Consider the following 16,933-nt stretch of genomic DNA (forward strand, 5'->3'; position numbering starts at 1 on the left):
AACAAATTCATATTTTGAATTATTTTCTTTATATATTTTTGTACCTTTTGGCGGGGTCCAATCACTGTATTATTTCTCCCTAATTTAATAAGAGGTTTGTCTTGAGTTTGAACTTTGAGGAAGGCATTCACTCATCTATAATGTACACTGGTCTTTATTGTTAAGTGTTCACACTTTTACTTTACAACTGGAAAAAGAATAGATATTTTATAAGGCATTTTGAATAAATACAAACATGAAGCTTTTTAATTGAGTGAGGAGTGGCAGAGTTCAACCCTGGAAATTCTCACTATTTTCTTGCAAATCCTTAAGTGTCCCCTCCACCCAGCCACTAGCTCCTCTGATACTCCTGCATTCACTTGTCCCGCCCTTTGGGCAAGTCACTTAATTCATCCATCCTTTAGCTGTACCTACATTTTCAGAATTGAGAAAGCTGCTGTACCGATGGCTGCAGGAAGGATAAATGTGCAAAGCTGGTTTGGAAAAGCAAACAGTACTGCACAAATGAAGTAAATGGTGGCCTCGGGCCATCAATGAGCACTTATTAGTCACCTTTGTTCCCTTTCTGCACTTTAACACACAGAGCCCCAAAAGGAATGAGACACTCATTTTGCCCTCATGAGATCACTTGCAGCTTTCCTGCCAACATGCCTTCCTGGTGGTTTTCACTGCATGTGGATTCCTGTCTCCCAAAAGAGAAGTGATGGCCTGTCTAGATAGGAGCCTGGGAAGCAGGGTTCAGGCCTCCTGGGACCTGTGCTTAGTGGGGAAAGGTGTTGTGGCTTAGAACCGTATGTTTCTGTGTTGTTTTTGAATCACCATCACCTCCTTATGAGGTGACATCTGATCACCCAGCTGCCTCATGATCTCAGTGTGGTCACAGTGGGACTCTGCACATCTGGGCACTGACACCATTTGATCAGCACTGGAGTGCCGCGCCTTCGACAGCAGGTTCTTGGGGGCTCCATGATTTCCCCTGCTTGCAAGTTCCAAGATTCCTGATTTAAATTACAAGCTGACTGTCAGAAAGAAGAATTGATGGAGAGGCGCTGGAGACAGTGAGTCAGGCTCTGGACTCAGCAGAGTCAGTCCTAATGTCTTTGTCATCAGTTACCAGCTACATCATAAACCTCCTTTGAAATGACCGGTACTCATTTTTCCCTTGGCTTTGTCTCCCATAAAATCTCACCGATATCCAGTGGGGAGCAAGGCTGGCCCTTTCCTATGATCCCCAAGTTTCTCTACTCTCCTTCCATCACTGCTTTCTTCTCTCACAAGCCCCAGTGCAGCACCTTTTAGGACTCTCACTTAGCAACACACAGAAACTAAAAGCAAGTGTTTAAACTGAACCTGCTGCCAGGGCATGTGGGCCTGAGAGTGCTGGAGGCTTCCCCATCTGTTTAGCATGGTCCACTGAGCAGATCCCATTACCAATAGCCAGCTCGACTGCAGAAGGGAGAAAATCTGGTCACTGCCCACTGGGGTCCTGAAGTCACAGGCTTGCCAATACCTCCGGGAACCTGAGAAAGCAAAGCCAGAGCCAGGGAAGGGTCTGGCTGAGAGTGTGGCTTAATAAAGAGCCACATAGGCCACCTTAGCCTTGGGGTAAAAGAAGTATGCTGGAGGAAGCTCCCCTGGCAGGCTCCCCCTGAAGCCTGCCAGTCTTAAAAAAAAAATTGCTTTCCTCTCCAGGCAATTAAAAAGCCACATCCTCATCACATTTGTGTGTACTGCCCTCATAAAACTGCAAGTAATGCACTTCTGCAAATAGATGTGGCTAGTCCCCCAATCTCGTGTCCATCTGGGCTGAAGCTTTCAAGTCTTTTGCTAATGAAGATGTGACATGGGCCAGCTGGTTAGAAGTGGAGCCTGGAGGCAATGGAGGCTCAGGTTGCTGATGGCCTGAGAGAAATGGCTTTACTCTAATGGTGAGTACTTCACTCTGTGCAGCCAGTTTGCTCCACTCAAGGAGCCCTTCAAAGTTCAACAGCTCTTAACTGGTCAAGAAAAAACGGTGTGAAGCTGGCCGTGGCATTGTGACATGTTCTTGATTTGATTTCATGTTCTTGAAAGAATTCAACAAGTTATGTAAAATCTGAGAAAAATACGCTGACCTTGCCGTTTCACGAGGCCCATAGACATCAGACAAGAAGGGCAAGTGGCCCAAGAGGCCCCACATTTCATCTTTTGGAGATCCCCTTTGTATCTGGCACTGTTCTGAAAAGCACAGCCTTTCCAGTCATCATAACCACATGTTTATAATATAAATAAATATGGTATCATCTTCACCATACTTGAGATGGTTCTTTACCTAGAACACTCTGGTAACTTTTTAAAGAGCCAGCCACTTCCTGGTACGGTTGTGCATGCCTATGGCAGATTCAGAAATGGTGGTGGTGCCTTAGCCTAGTCCTGTTTACAGTACAGTTGTTCCCTCCCTACTCTTGACAAAGAGGAACCTGTCCCCATTCACTTGCCTCTACTCTGGAACTTCCATCTCTCTTCCCATGGAGAATCAGGATGTTCACACATGGTTTGTCCAGTTCCTAAACCTATCTTTAATCACAGAGAAAGGCAAGAGAAGATTAACTGGCTGGTTTCAAAACGTTTTATATCCTCTAGCTACAAAAAATAATGATGTACCAAATAATTGTTGCCAAATGAAACCTGATTCCTCAGCCCTCCTGTCTTGGCTGCTTCCTGAGCCAGCCACTCTATCCTGAGCAACCTGCTTATGATGAGAGCTTTTTCTAACATCCTCAGAATTGGTTCACCAACCCTGTGGGACTTCTCTGTGAACACCACCATACTGGAGCCTTGAGGGAGGAGGTGAGCTCTTGAGCAGTTTCCCATCATTCCGAAGCACCAGTAAATGTTAACAAGACCCATACAAAAAAATTTCCATGGCCCAAAGGGTTTAGGAACTATCAAATTCCAAATGTTCCTTTTGGAAGTATTCATTGAAAATTATCATAGTAAAAACTTTATGAAATCCCATAATAAAGCTTTTAACCCAGAACTTTCCAAAGGCATTTGACCCTAGAATGCCTTCCACCTAGACAACCTCAACAAACACTTTAGAGGGATGGGCCACCCCTGGTTAAGCTGTTAATAACTGAACATGGATTTAAACTTATTATTAAATGAGGCTCAGTTATGGATTATTCAGGGGCATCCTGGTCTAGAACTCAGTGGAGCATAGTTAGTTCTGATTAAGTCCCGGTAAGCCAAGCCCTGTACTAATCCACTCATGCCTCCTTCATGTCAATCAATGCTCACCTCAGCTTCATGAGCAGGACCCTGTATACATCCAATTTTGTAACCATGATTTTCTGCCTTGCCACAGTCCCAATGTGAGTAAATCACCTACGAAGGTCATGTGATCTTGGTGAGTAAATATGAGTGTGAGAGTCCAGGTTGGCCTGACACCAGTCTGTGTCCTTAATCAGAGAGCCCTCTGCCTCCTGGTTGATGTCAGTCTTCAGTGAGTGTGAACAAGGGCTGATGTGGATCAGGAGTGCAGAAGTTGCTAACAGGGGACTCTGGAATTGAGAATGTGGACGCTTTGCTACATTGCCTCTATCCAGGATAGTTGCTACTGCAGCCACCGGAGTGGTGGGACTGACACAGTATCTCCTGTGAAGGATCCTAAGTTGGGAAGTCAGAGCTGCCAGTCTCGGGGCCAGTCATGGGCTTATTTTGTCTTTCCCATTCTGAGAAACTCTGGGTTAAGCCTCAAAATGAAGATGTATAACTGCTGAAGGCATGACCACATGTCATGGAACTGAGATAGCATCTAGGTCAGTGTGGTCCCCAGATCAGCATCATCAGTATCAACTGGATACTTGACATCATTCCAGACCTACTGAGTCAGAATCCCTGGCAGTGGAGCCCAGCAAATTATCTGAGGAGCTAGCCATTCAGATAATTCTTAGTTACTCTAAAATGTGAGATGCCCTGCTCTAATTAGTCCAAATATCTCATTTGATAGATGATAAAACTGTGTCCCAGAGATCACGTGACTTATCCATCGCTCTGGGGTGCGCAATCGGTAGAACTACACAGGCGCATTAGAGCTTTCACTTATCCATACCCCTGGTTTTTCTTTTGGTAACAGCACCCAGATTTTCCTTGTTACTGCTTCTTTCTCATTTTGTTTATGTGCTTTGCATGGGACTAACTCAATGTTCCAAGATTTAAGGGTAGCTTCATGATTCAGTCTGGCCAAATAGCCTAATTTATCACAACTCTAATGCCAGCCTGGCCATGGACGTATAACTAAGCCAGGGCAATGAAACTGGCTTATGGAAATTTTTGGAATCCTAAGAAAGAGGAGTGCTCTTTTATGAGGCTGATAGCTATCAGGATGCTTTGCATAGCATGGAGCCCACCCACAAAGAAGTCCTGTCCAGTCAGAGCGGTGCTTCTCGCCTTGTTTGCCCTCCTGTGAGATTGAGGATTTTGATTTGTACCGTCAGCTCAATCGTCCTGCGTTCAGACACACGGTTTATACACCCAAGGGGACTGTCAACTCGTCTTGTCATGGCATGCTTCCTGATCATGCATTTCCTTGTTCAGACTTGCGATTTATATGGAATTTACTAAACATGGCAATGGTCACTGAACACTAAAAGCCAAAATGTGAACTGGCACCAGAGTCATTAAGTCTTTCTTAAAGGATGCTGTGGTTCCAATCTTGTATCTAAAAGCTTAAGGTACTGGGAGAGGTAGAGATATTTGACGGAAGGCCCTGGCTGGGGGATTAAGTCATCTGGAGCCTGAATACCCTTGAAGGACTCATTGAGACCCTGGGCTCTTCCTCTCTCTCTCTCTCATTTCCTGGCATCATAAAATAAATGGTTGTGTTCTGCCACATGCTCCCTGCCATATTTTACTGCCAGTCCCAAAGCGATGGCCCAACCTCTAACGCTGTGGACCAATAAAATTCTCCTCCTTATAAGCCTATTATCTCTGGCATTTTGCCATAGCAACAGAAAACTAAAGCAAGTGGTGGTGATCCTTAACTAATAAGGCCAGAGCATTAGTGCCACTCTGGCCCCTCCCACTAAAGAGAAGCATGGATGTCAGACATTCTAGGATGCTCTCCAACCCCTCCAGAGAGGAAGCAATAGCTCAAGGCTTTCATGATAGTCCTGCAGTGCTCACACTGCATAACTTATCAAAATACTTCCAAGTGTCAAAATATTATCACTTTGAAATTAAAATCTTCAGTTCCATTCCTCCCTGATCAGTTCATAGTCAGGGGGAAAAAGCAGTCCACTGAGAAAGCAACCTCCAACCCTTGGCATCCAAGTGGAAGAGCACATTTGGTGAACAGGGTTTTCCAGGTACTGTGATGAACTTCAGTAAGCCTCATCTCCTAATCCTGGCCCTGTGAGGTGCTGGCTATGTTAACTAGCATTCTGTACATGCCTGCTGCAAACCAGGTACTGTTTCCAGTACTCACAGATATATTTAAGCACGTTATGCCCTTCCTTGTTATGACAAGGGTTCCATAATTATGAACCATCAAGCAGACACTTCTAATCCTAACTGTCGAGCATAGAGACTGTTCACTTAGGCGGTGCTGCCACAGCAGACAAAACCCACAAGATAAAGATATGACCCTCCTGCCTCCTTTTAGTAGTCAGTAAACTAAACGTGTTCAAGGTTGGAACCTTCACCTGTGAAAGCGGGAACTGAAATCAGTGACATCTAAGGTTCTTTTGCTTTTGACTCTATTCCCAAAACACTGTAGCTGTTTTCACTACCCACAAAGTAATGAGACCTCCTGAACTTTCTACACAGCAGGGTTTCAGAAATGGAAGCCGGCTGGGGATATGAAATTAGGAAACCTGATAGTTGATTGTGTGAGCCACATGCGGTAGGAATTTGGGGTTTGTGCTTATTTAGAACAGACCACGGAAGCCAAGGGTTGAGAGACAAAAGGGCCATGCACTGGGTTCCCAGAAACTTCCCTAGTTGTTTACACGCCCCCCACACATACTTCTTTCAAGAGGGTAGGAGGAGGGGGCATCTGCTGCTGTTGGAGAGCCTGCTTTAGGTGTGGCCTGGAGTTGAGGGAGGGATTCTGCTCCTCCTTAGTTGTAGAGGTTATACAGCCCTCCAGAGAAGAAGCCCAGGGAAGGCCGACAGTGAGTGTATACGTAGTAAAATACTCATGCTTCAGCCCTGGATTCAATCAGCTCTCCAAAGGCCATCTTAGCTTGTAGTGAGGTTCTGTATTTTATCCAGTAAAAACCTTTCTGTGCGAACCAAACAGTACACAAGAATGGGGAGGTGCTGGAGGAGAGATGGCTCAGTGTTTTAAGAGTACTTAGTGCTCTTCCAGAGGACCTAGGTTTAGTTTCCGTATCCAGTGATTCACTACTGTCTATTCTAATTCTAGCTCCCTCTGGCTTCTGCATGGGGTGCATATAAACTCACTCAGGTACACACAGAAATAAAAAATGAATAAAGACTGGGAAGTGCACGAGTCACCTCCCTGATGAGCCATCTCTCCAACCCTAATACTATTCTAAATAGGATAAGAAAAGCAGTTTCTTTTTCTGTTTTTTTTTAAAGATTTATTTATTTATTTATTTATTTATTTATTTATTTATTTATTACATATACAGTGTTCTACCTACAGGCCAGAAGATGGCACCAATCTCATTATATATGGCTGTGAGCCAACATGTGGTTGCTGGGAATTAAATTCGGGACCTCTGGAAGAGCAGCTAGTGCTCTTAACCTCTGAGCCATCTCTCAAGCCCCACAAAAAGTAGCTTCTTAAGATTTACTCCTTAACTGACCAAATATATAATGATATGTATTTGTTACATGCATGCTGTTATATTTTTAAATATCATGGGACAGCTAAATCAAGTAACAACATCTATTTCCTCACCGACCTATTTATCTTCATTTATTGTGAAGATATTTAAAAATCTACCCTTACCACTGTTTTCAGTCAGATACTATTTTTTAAAATTTATTATTATGTGTATATTTAGGGGTCCAGATACACTTGGGTATGTATGGTGCATGAGTGGAGGTCACAGGACAACTTTCAGGAGTCAGGTCTCTCCTTCTATGGTGGGTGATTGAACTCAAGCCATGAGGTTTGCGTGGCAAGCACTTTTACTCTGGGAGCCATCTTGTCAATCAATCCCAGCCTGTCATTAATATAATCATCATGTTTTACAATAGATATAAATGTATTCCTTTAGTCTAACTGCAGTTTTGTATCTTTTGACCAATGACCTTCTGATCCCTCTCTATTATGCCCAGTCCCTGGTCACCACCATTCCATTCTATTTCTGCAAATTCAACTTTATTTTTCTTGCATATAATTGACATCTTGTGGTATTTGTTTTTGATTCCCGAAATCTTTCATATAACATAAGATCATTCAGGAATTTTATCATCAAATAGTATTCTATTGTGAAGACCTACTTTTTTTTTCTTTTTTAGCTGCTCATCCACTGATGGGTGCTTTGCTTGATTCCACATCCTGGCTCTTGTGAATAAGATGTCAGTGAGCATAGGGACCCACACGTGCCTTTGATATATTGGTTTCATTTCCTTTCGATGTCACCCAGTACTTATACTTGGTAGTTGAACCGCTTGGTCGGGTGGCAGTTCTAGTTTGAGTTCTTTTGAGGAATTTCATATTGGTTTCCATAGCAATTCTACCACCTTACATTCCCACCATCAATGGACGTTCCCACCACCAAGGGACAAGGTTCCCTTTAGTGTACATATTCACCAATGCTTGCCATCTCCTTTTCCAGTAAGTATATATCAGCTGCCCTAAGAGGTGTGAGGTGACAGCTCACTGTAGTTTTGATTTCACTTAGATTCTAACTAGCAAGGGTGAGCTTTCTTTCATATCTCTTTTTCATATCTCATTTGCACATCTTCCTTTAAGAAATATATTTTCATGTCCTTTACCCATTTGTGATTATCTTGAATCAAGTTCTTTATATAGTGTGACTATATAGTGAGAGATATGGATATATAACAGTATATTTAGGGTGGTGATTTATTTATTTTGTTATACATAGGCTATTTAGTTTGGTGAAATTCCCATGAGGTTGTCTTTGAAACTGTGAACTGTCCCAGGTACATGACAGACAGACAAACAAGAGAAGTACAGGAGTGGAAATTCAGCTATCATTAAGATGGATAGCATTTACAGAGTTCAGTACAGAAAATGTTGGTTTGAAGGGTCAAGCTACTGGCCATCAGTGGGTCTTGTGACTTTCATAGGCTTCTCTAAGATGCAAAATTTAACTTGCCATATGCCCAGTGAAAAAGTGGCAGAAGGAAGATTACAGCTGTCTGAAGACTCTGAGCTACTGATATTTCCTTCAGGGATAATGAAAAGCTAATATCATCCTTCACTCTTGCATAACCTTCTTGGGTCTAGTTTGTATGCATGTAAGTAATAGTCATTCTACAGAGTCAGGGTGAAGTAGAAGCCATGGAGAAACTGGAATCTCACCAATGAGCTACAAGATACCACTGAGTGATGTGACTGACCCCCACAAAATACTTTATGATTAATATAATATATTCTAAATCTTAATCTAGATTAGCTTCATACCAACCTTCTAATATAAATCTACTCCAGCTATTCCTTCCTCCATTTCTCTAGCTATGGTTCTTAGGGCTTCTCCTGATCTCACTATCCCCCCTCCCATACCCTTTCCCCCTTACATACATCCAGACAAATCCCTCATGCTCACCTCCATTAAATCCCAATCTTTCAAGCTCCATCACTTTCTTTGTTCTAGTGTCTGAGGATTGCTTTTGCAGCCTTTTCCTTGCTTGGGTACAGTCCATAGGAGCCTGATGATTTGGCGCCCTCCAGGGGCACTTTTGTCAGCCCCATCCTACTTGGTGGTAAAGGGGGAATGAATACTTGGCCCAGAACAAACGACAGGCTTCCTAATGTGACCTAGGATTTTATTTATTTATTATTCTTAATTTACTTTTCCCTTCCCTTTCCTCCCTCCATCTCCTCTGTACCCCTCCCCACTCTCAAGTTGTTAGCCTCTTCTCCTGTGGTAATTACTATTATATGCGTGCGTGCATGCACAAATATATTTAAAAACAACCTACAGAGTCTGTTTTTGTTGTTTGTGTATATATGATTTCAGAGCTGACCAAGCTTCACTGGACAATAAATAAGGGCATTCATCCCTGGGAGAGGCTAATTCTCCTTTGCTCAGTAGTCATTAGTTGCCTGTAGTTCTTTGTCTAGGCATGAACCCCATAAAATTTCCCCCTTACCATGTTAATACATTTATTGATATTGTCATTGTTCCAGTCTTGTTCTGGGAGAGACTGTTTCATAGCTGACTTCTTGGTATTCTGGCTCTTACAAACTTTCCACCCCCTCTTCTGTAATGTTCTCTGAGTCATAGATGTAGGAGCTGTGATGTAGATATATCCACTGGGGCTAAGTTCCCCACAGACTGTTTACCTTTTGCATTGTGGTTGTGGTTTTCTGTGATGGTCTCCATTGGCTGTAAAGAGAAGCTTCTTTGATGCGTGGTGATAGCTACACTGCTTTGTGCTGCTTTGTCATCAGAAAGAGTCAGAAGGAGGAAAGGTGAAGCTCCTGGTAGCTCTTGGTATAACTGACAATATGAGACTTGAAATGCTGAGATATGATTAAAACCTAATTCTGTCGTCCCTTAATCCTTTGATGTCAGAGGAGAGCCTTAGGTTGTTTTCACCTGTAAAATGTGGTTGATAATATATAATTTGAACATGTGGTATAGAATGAAATTGGATGATGATTTAGAGATTAGTGTCAAAATGGCCCAGAGATGCTCATATTCTTGGTCCCCAAGTCTTTGGGGGTAAGTCCTTGGTATTTGGGGAAGTGAGGAGAGTGAAGACGAAGGCATTCCTACTCCTAGGAAGTCATTTCTTATCTTGGAAGATGGAACAAATCCAGAAAGATTGGTACATCTCAGAATAGGGACACGGATGCCTGGGTCTGATGGTCTGTGTGTATGAAGCAAAGGGCCTCCATGATATACCAGTCCCCAGTTCATGATGCCGACTGCCCAGCTTCTTCTCTAGAGAGAAAGTCATTTTCTGTGGGCCTTGAGCGTGTATGGTCCAGTCAGATAAGGATGAGAAGCTCTTGTTTGAGTTTTCCCTGTGGCTTTAGTCATCACAAAGTCATTGCCTTGGCAAAAAACCATGAACTTTATCACTGTTTCTTCTCTGAAAATCAGGTCATGTTGTTTTCAAAGGAAGTTGTTTGCAAAGGGAAAACTCCAAAACTTGCCAGCATTCTCATAGCAATACTATCAATCTTCCATGTCAGAGCTCCTAGAGAATGGTTTGTCCGCCTCCCATTCCTGCTATTTGCAGTGTGTCTTATGGAAGAGGATGGGTGGGCTCAGATAGAATTGACCTGTGTAATGAAGAGCCCAAACAGAGCTTCAGAGCTGTTAAGCCTCCCTTGGTGGAGTTAAATCATCACTAGGATTGGAGCCATCTGCAGAAAGATGAGCTGAGCCGTCTGCTCCTAGGCGTTGGTGCCTTCCATCATAAACATTGCAGACTATTAGAGTTAAAAAGAAACATGGAGCTTTTTGTAACTCCAGCCCCTTCACATGACACATGTGAAAACTCAGTACCAGACAGGTGGTGAGTTTCCCATGGTCACTGGAAAGTGAAAATATTAAGGCTTGAACCTGTAACTTCTGACTCCCATGAAGAAAACTGTTGTCTCATTGGCTGGATGTGCTGAGCCTTGTGGGATGAAGACATAAGGATGGCCTCTCCCATAATTACATGCCCAGAGATGGGGAGGAAGTGGGGGAGGGGTGAATGGAGGCCCCTTTACAGTCCAGGGCAGATGTTTTGGTACAATAGACTGTATCCCCTCTGGAACTCTAAGCAAAGATACACCCACCCCCTTCTCCTCCCAGTTGCCTGTGGACCTGGTATTTTGTCTCAGTGTTAGAAGAGAAACAATACAGAGGTAAGTTCATCTCAAGGAGGAAGGAAGTTCTGAGTGGAGAGGGACCATGAAGAGTACCATGTGTGTGTGTGTGTGGGGTCATGGCACAAGTATACTTCAACAGGACCTTAGCAACTAAGAAACACAGTAGATAAGAAAAGGCAGTGGAAGTGGGCAGGACATACATCACATACATGTCCACCCTAAGAGTTTTGAAGTTGGCCCTGGGAATCATGGTTAGCCACTGCAATGCTTTTAGCAGGAAATGCAGTGGCCAGCCTTGCTTTCAAAATGATCTTTCTCACTCTGTCTGGGAGATGAATTTGGGTGGGGAATGTGAGGTGTAAATGGAGAAATGGAGAGAACTAGTAAGAGGCTGGTGGAGTATAGATTAGGGTATTGGTAGCTGAGAAGGTAAGGTGACCTCAAGGGGAGAAACTCAAGAAGTAAATGGTGACATCATTAGGAACTAGTGCAGGAGCACAAAAGAGAGGAATGACAGCCACCAAGAAAGACTCCCAGTGATCCGTTGGCAAGGATGACCTGGAGATGATGTGTAGCTGTTGAAATTGATGAGTGTCCCTGGCCTATTCTGCTGTAGTTCTTTTGTGTATCAATTACTTTTCTTGTTGATGTCACCAAATGCCTTAGAGAAACAACAACAACATCAGGGCAGGGATTATTTATGTTGGCTCCTGGTTTCAGAGGTGTCAGTCAGTCTTCAAGGGGAGACAAAGAAGAGAAGTCTTTCCCTGGCTAGAAAGTAGAAAAAGAGAACACAAGGAGAAGCCAGGGCAAGATATCACTTTCAAGGACACAGCCCAGTGATCTGCTTCTACTGCAGCTCCCCCCACCCCCACCAGTAATGCCAGAAGTCTACAAATCCATCGAGGGATTAAACATTTGACTAGGCAGAGTTCTCCCTCCAGCCAGGTTGTTAATCAAGACTAACTCCCATCCCACATGGTTCTTTGGATCTGGGAACATAGTTCCTACATTTATTTATCAACTCATCACAGTTCCTTTAGGGAATTGCTTTCATTCTGCATAATTCTATCAAACAGATCAACAGGTAGAAGGATACAAGGTTTCAAAGTGAACTGTGTTTCATTTCTTTTCTGTAGGATGCCCTTAGCTCCCACATTTATATCATAAGCAAAACACTGTAGCTAATGGAATCCTTGGAAAGAGAGGAGTATGTAGAGTGATTTCTTTTGAGCTTTCATGGGGAAAGTAATGTCCTAGCAAGGTAAAGCGGGGGGAACAGAGTGGGGCCACCAGCCTGTGGGGGTGTGGAGAAAGGACAGCGATGATGAGAAAGGATAAGTGGTATAGCCAGTGTAACCTAGATGTCCCCAATTTCTACAGCACTTGCGGATATTGCTTCCCTTTTCATGCCAATTGGAATGAATCTGGAACTCCATCTCACCCTCAATTTCATATCCAAAGTATTTCTGGAACTTTCCTATAATTCATATCCTGGTCACCTGTCATCTCCAAGCCTGGGCTCCCTTTCAGGATTAATGCTATAAGTTCACAACTGTGAGCTTAACAGATGCTATCCCTGCTCTGGTATGTGGGGACAATGGCCACTGCCAGAGTATGAGTAGTCCACAGCTATGTAGGCCCACACAGCCTCCCTTCCCCAGGCCTGGGTAATGGCTCATTCTGAGAATAGTAAATTACAATATTTAAGAAAATTTAGCGGAGGCTTTGAAATCACAAGTATAAAGAAATTAGATACAGGATGTACTGTGTCCCAGATCTCATCGCAGGATTGTCTAGAGCTTGACTAGAGCTTGACTAGAGCTTGGCACACTGCCAATCACGGAGGCCATCCCACTTCCTTTCAACAGTGGATCCATCCTTAGACCTCTTCCAACCAGGGTCCAAGCCTCTCAGTGCTGCAGAGATGAGTGCCAACAAGGAAAGGGATTTCTAGTTTCTCATCTGGCATGTAAGGGATTTGTAAGGTCCCACTCTGTCCTAACCACAACTACAAAGTTGAACAAATAAATAATTAATATCCCATCTTTGTTTTTGTTTTTGTTTTTGTTTTTGTTTTTGTTTTTTGGTTTTTTGAGAAGGGTTTCTCTGTGTAGCTTTGGAGCCTATCCTGGCACTCGCTCTGGAGACCAGGCTGGCCTCGAACTCACAGAGATCTGCCTGCCTCTGCCTCCCGAGTGCTGGGATTAAAGGCGTGCGCCACCAATGCCCGGCACTAATATCCCATCTTATGTCTGACTTAGATATGAGGTTATAGAGAGAATGGCTACCTTTAGAATTGGAAAGAAAAGCCAAAAGGAGTTTCGTGGTGGTGGTGGTGGTGGGGATCAGAGAATCGTAGAATCAGTGAACGGAGACCTTCATCAGAACCAGTGCTGAGATAAGAAAACCTAAATGAGAATCCCTAAGCATCAAGGGCTCAGGGCAGACAAAATTTTAAAAACCCCAGGGGCACCCAATCACAAGAACTGCACCAGTTTTGTGAGTTCTACCTCTAGATGTTCACTCATATTATCAGAAAAAAAAATTTAAAAACCCTAATGAATGATGACGAAAAACATTTTGAAATATCCTACAGCAATTAATTGATGGTTCTTCTGGCCAGGATCAAAATACAAAGGAGTTTTCTAAAGTGTAAAGTAATAAGGACATGTTAAAACTTATGAGACCCGAGAGGGAAAGAAAACACCCAATTCCAGCCAGTAACAGCAACCTCTTCACATCTCCAAAGAGAAAGGAGGCTGGAACACACTGCTGAAGTTCACAGGAAGTACAAGTTCTATTAAAGAATCAGGCCTGCTCATAGGACCAGCAATGCTACAAGATGGTCTCACTCCCACACTTTGCCACCACACCAATAACGGCCTGTTGGCCATGGTCCACTTTGTTTAATACATCACATATGAATGTCAGAAAAAATAAAAGCATATTAATAAGCAAAAGAAAAAGTTTTATGAGAGAGCATCAGAATTAGGAAGTGGTGATGTTGGGATTGTCAGCCTGGGGAGTGAAAACAACTGTGTTTAATACGGGAAGGAATCTAATGAGGAAAGGAGATGGTGGGTGGGAACAGATGAATATGTAAACAGATGGAAACTGCAAACCAAGAGGAAATGCTAGGAATAAAGAGTACCAACAGAGATGAAGAATGTCTTTGTGGGCAGGGCATGGCTGAAGACTTGCATCTTAAGGATAGTTCAATGGACACTGGCAAAGCTGAAAAATGAGGGAAAATGATGGTGAGAATATCTAGAATGAATAAGAATTGGGAAACAATTACAAGAAAACTTTCACTATTGGGAATATCAGAAGGAAAAATAGGAAGAGGACAGAAGCAGGAGATGAAGCCACAGCAACAGAGAATTCCTGCAAATCAACCACAGACACCAGATCTCTCCCCACAGGCATATGAGCTTCAAAAGGTACACATTAAAATTTTAAGACCTTGAAAGAAGCCAGAAGACAAAGAGGTCCTATAGATGAACAGAGATAAAAGCTATAGCCAGCTTCTCTTCAAATACCATGTAAGCAAGGAGGGGCAAGGTACCAATTTAGAATCCGAACAAGTTGTTATGGCTTACATATGGTTTGCTATGGGCTTCCATGGGTTCATGTGCTAGAGATGTGGTACTTCCTGTGGCAATGTTAAGAGATGATGGGAGGAAGTGTGATGTCCACAGGTCACTGGAGACACGACCTTTCAATGATTGAAATTGTTCTCAAGAAACTCCTGAGTTTTACCCTTGTGAAAGAGCAGGCCTAGACACCTCCCCAACCCCTCTCCCATCCCCTAACCCCCACCTCTCTGGCTTCCATGGTCACTCCCTGTCATGCACACTGTTGGCTGTGATACCATAGGCCATGAGATCCTTATCAGAGCCAAGACAATATTACAGCCATGCCCTTCAAAGTTCAAGAACTGTGAGCTAAATGAAACTCTTTAATTTGGAGTCAGTCTTGGGTATTTCATTATAAAACAAACTAACAAACAAAACAAAACAGGCTAATAGACATGTTAAATTAACCTACAAAAAAAAGTGACTTTCTCAAATGAACAAAAATCAAGAGTTTGTTGCTGATAAACCAATCTAACAAGAAATAGTGAATTTTTTTAAGTTCTTTGAGAAAAGAAAAATCAAATAGGCCAGACACTCAGGTTTACATTAACAGAGGAGCGTGCTGGGATTATAGGCATGTGCCTCTGTGACTTATTTTTTGTGTGCTGGGGATTGCACCTAGGACTTTACACACGTAGGCAAGTATTCTACCAATGAACCATATCCTCAGCCTTCTTATTTATTTTTATTGCTTTGATACACAACATTTTGTTCAAAATTACAACCTCAATGAGTTCTATTCTTTATGTTTATACTTGTGCAGATGTTTACATGTGGATATTTCTGTATGTACCCGCATAAACTCATGGTCATGGCACAGAAACCAAAGATAAATTTAGGGCATTTGATTCTTTTTTAAGTCTTATGTGTATTGGTGTTTTACCTCCATATATGCCTGTGGAGGGTATCTGATTCCTGGAACAGGAGTTATAGACAGATGTAAGTTGCCATGTGGGTGCTAGGACTCAAACCTGGGTCCTCTGGAAGAGCAGCCAGGGGTCTTAACCACTGAATCATCTCTCCAGCCTAGAGTATTTGATTCTTATAAGAGACACTACCCATGAAGTAGTAAAGTGTTATCTGAATGTGATACTGAATTTATTAATGATGTATATTGCTATCTCTAGGACAACAACTGTGTGTGTGTGTGTGTGTGTGTGTGTGTGTGTGTGTGTGTGTTATTAAAAGAAGAAAAAATAATACAGTAAGACAAGGGGAAACAGTTGTTCAAAATGCTCAGTTACAAATATCAAAAAGCAGAAGGGCGGAAGATAGGAATTACCAGAAAGGCAGTTGATAGAAAATATTAACAAATATATAGATAACCATCCAAGTATATCAGTAAAAATCTTCAGTGGCAATGGTCTAGTTATAATAATTAAAAGGAATTCTTTTATGGAATGGAAACTTAAGATCCATTTATAAAAGAAATCCACTTAAAGATGAAACTGCATATGGATCCAAAGCAAATGGGCTGAGACCAGTTTGCCATGCTAATTCTGATTTTTAAAAGCAAAGCAGACTTCAGAGCAGGAACAAAGGGACGTCAGGGACAAAGATGGACATCATGTCACGATCAAAATGTTCATTTTTCAAAACAAAGATCATCCATAGTGTCTACTATGTCTCTATTCACCAAGAGAGTCAAATTATGTGAAGCAGGAGCTGGGGGACAGATGCATCCACCCGTGCTGTTGGAAACGGCAACACCCTATATCAGCCAAGGATGCACCCAGAAGACAGAAAATCAGTAAGGCCAGAGTTGAGCTCAACAGCATCATCCATCAGCTATGGAAACACCTTATTCAACACAACAGAGAACACGTTCTTTTCAACCCAGTAAGGAGCAATCATCCAGATAGATCGCATACAGGCCATCAATCACATTTTTAACAAATTTGAAAGAATGCTAATTCTTCAGTGTTTCCTCTCAGACCTCAATGCAGTTAAGCCAGAGATCAATTAACAAAAAGAAAGGAAAAGAATATCATAACATTTGGATGCTAAACATACTTCTAAGTAATCTATAAATGAAAGACTACATTTCAAGATAAATTTTAAAATTTGAAATTAAAGGGAAATAAAAACACAGTTTACTCAAAATTGGCCCAATGCACTGAAAACAGTGTATTGTTTTGAGCGTGTTTATTAGAGGAGAGAGGTGGAATTAGTAGTTAACTTCTGCCACGTACAACAAGAAAAGATGATCAAATTCCATCTGAAATAAATGTGGGGAAAATAAGTAACACTTGGAACAAAAATTAAAAAAAAAAAAAAGAAAATAGGAAGCTAATAGAGAAAATCAGCAAAAGTTGGT

The 16,933-nt window shown here is 42.3% G+C and overlaps 1 long non-coding RNA gene across 1 annotated transcript in view; it reads left to right on the forward strand.

The window, feature by feature from the left end:
- The first annotated feature begins 529 nt into the window (after positions 1-529).
- Positions 530-16,933, forward strand: part of LOC113831528 — a 39,216-nt gene continuing 22,812 nt past the window's right edge. Inside the window, exons 1-2 of the long non-coding RNA XR_004769010.1 lie at positions 530-1,147; positions 1,693-1,928. This is a non-coding gene — a long non-coding RNA (uncharacterized LOC113831528). The remainder of the gene's footprint in view (positions 1,148-1,692; positions 1,929-16,933) is intronic.

This window comes from Cricetulus griseus, chromosome 3, assembly GCF_003668045.3.
Source record: "Cricetulus griseus strain 17A/GY chromosome 3, alternate assembly CriGri-PICRH-1.0, whole genome shotgun sequence".
In the NCBI taxonomy this organism is placed as follows: Eukaryota; Metazoa; Chordata; class Mammalia; order Rodentia; family Cricetidae; genus Cricetulus; species Cricetulus griseus.